General features: G+C 38.9%; 1 non-coding gene across 1 annotated transcript; it reads left to right on the top strand.

Annotated features, from left to right (window-relative positions):
* LOC148546394 (small nucleolar RNA R71) lies at nt 1–108 on the top strand. The gene has a single exon (XR_015900568.1). It is a non-coding gene; the product is annotated as a small nucleolar RNA R71 (small nucleolar RNA).
* The last annotated feature ends 2,413 nt before the right edge of the window (nt 109–2,521 follow it).

Below are 2,521 nucleotides of genomic sequence, written 5' to 3'. Positions count from 1 at the left end.
AATCATATGGTGGGGGCAAGCTTCCAGAAGATTATTGAAGCGCTCCCAGTACTCATAGAGAGTTTCAGAATCATCCTGAATAATCATGGAAATGTCTTTCCTCAGTTTATCAGTAACTTCAGCTAGAAAGAACTTTTCCAAAAATTCTCTTCTGAGTGTATCCCAGTTGGATACAGTTGCAGCGGGTTGAGTGTAGTACCACTCTCTTGCCTTTCCCTCAAGAGAAAACGGGAAGGCTTTCAGCAAAATTGAAGTTTCATCTGCACCATCACGCCTGACAGTAGAACAGGCTGCTTGAAAATCTCTCAGGTATTTGATAGGCTATTGAGCAGGTAAGCCATGAAACTTGGGCATCAAATTGAGCAGTGCGGTCTTTATTTCAAAGTCTGTAGCCACCGCTGGATGATGCGCTTGAAATGGTTGCATTGTAAAATCAGGGGCTGCAGCCTCCTGGATAGTAACTCTCCTAGGTGCTGCCATGTCACCTATACGTAAATCAACCGAATCAGTAGAACAGGGGGTTGGTTTCTTCCTTAAATGACGTTTCAGATCCGCCCTCAGAGAGGAATAACCGACGCCGAGCTTGCCTTATTCGTGAAATAGTTCTTTCAATCTCAGGATCGAATACTGGCAAGCTTGGATCAGGAAGTGAACGCGTCATCTAGCGAAAGAAACAAGCAGCTTATAGTAGCAAAATAAAATAAAATGCAAATAAATAAAATCCAATCAATAACTTTAGCACTCTATTGCAACTCCCCGGCAACGGCGCCAAAAATTGATGGTGGCAGAAATTGGCGAGTTAAGAATTGTTATAAGATATGCGTTGCAAGTATAGTTCTCAACCAACTAGAAATCCGCTTATCAATTTAAAAAGGGTGTCACAGAAATTAAAGTTAAAATACTAGGAGTATGAATCCCAGGTCGTCTCCCAACGAGTTGTAGGAAAGTGTGCTATTTTATTAATCAGATGGTTTTCAAAAAGATTTGAGTTGAATGACAGGAAATTAAATCAGAGAATTAATGTAATTTAAATAAAAGCCTTGACTGTGAGTAGATTAGTTGGAAGCCCTATTCTTGTTGCAATACTTTCAAGATTAATTGATAATTGGGGGTTGTTCTGTTTAGTTATCCCTTACTAGGTAAGGGAAAGTCAAACAAGTTGGAATGCTGTTTCTATTCACAAGTCCCAGTCCGCTTACTTGGAAGGACTAGCGTTAGTGACTAGAGAGCAATCCAACAATAAACCCAATTACAATTTCTCCTTTGAGCATTCCAACTCAAGGGTTCCTTTCAATCAACTTCCCATCAAGTTAGGGAACTACTCACTCATTGTGAATGTGGAATTCATAACATAGGAAAGGGAATTAAAGAAAGACATGATAAATAAAACTCAAAGGAATTAATTAAAAATAAAAATAACTCTTGTATTAATAAATTCTAAAATAATCCAATAGTAAAATTAAGTAAATTAAAGGACATGGAAGAGTAAAGCCAAGTAAAGAAAACGAACTAGAATGACGAAGTCTTGATGAGGTAATAACTCTTCTCAAATCCCAATGCAAAAAGCAATGAAAATAATAAATCCTAAGAACTATGAATGTGTAGAGAGAGAAAAACCTAGAGAAGAGGAAAACTAGATCTGAAAAAACTAAAACTATCTCGAATGAATGTTGTTGTTGGTTTCTGCATGTTCTCTGGCTCTAGTCTGCTTTTCTGGGCTGAAAAATGGGTCAAAATAGGGCCTGAAATCGCCCCCAGCGATTCTGCAGATTATGCAGATCGCGCACGTCACGCGATCGCGTCATTCATGCGGACGCGTCATTCGGCGTTTTGCTTCTCCACGCGGACGCGTCGTCCATGCCTCCGCGTCACTTATGCTATTCCAATCTGCGCGGTCGCGTGAGCCATGCGGCCGCGTCACTGCGATTTCCTCTCTTTCGTGCGGTCGCGTGAGCCATGCGGCCGCGTCACTTCTCGCTGGTCATCTCGTTAATTTCTTGTGTTCCTTCCATTTTTTGCAAGCTTTCTTTCCAATCTCCACCTCATTCGTGCCCTATAAAGCCTGAAACACTTAACACACAGATCACGACATAGAATGGAATAAAGAAGAATTAAAATATATAATTAAAAGTCTCTAGGAAGCAAATTTTCAATCATGTAATAACTTTAGGAAGGAAATATAAATGCATGCTAATTTAATGAATAAGTGGATAAAGATCATGATAAAACCACCACAATTAAACACAATATAAACCATAAAATAGTGGTTTATCAACCTCTCCACACTTAAACATTAGCATGTCCTCATGCTTAGTTGAAGGAGATAAAATGAATGAGTAGGAACATGTAGAACTCATGCAATGTAATGCAACCTATATATGTGAATGCAACTATATGATTCTTGTCCACTTGATCAAAAGTAAGTAAGCTCTTCAAAACAATTACAAACCAAATTCCACTAACTCAATTCTTATACAGTAAGAACAGATAAAAATGCAAGAAGATAGCTCATGAAAGCAGA

This window comes from Arachis ipaensis, chromosome B9 (genome assembly GCF_059453495.1).
Source record: "Arachis ipaensis isolate K30076 ecotype BB chromosome B9, ASM5945349v1, whole genome shotgun sequence".
NCBI classification, from domain to species: Eukaryota; Viridiplantae; Streptophyta; class Magnoliopsida; order Fabales; family Fabaceae; genus Arachis; species Arachis ipaensis.
Note: the sequence above shows the minus strand (reverse complement) of the source record. Positions and strands in the feature narration are given on the sequence as shown.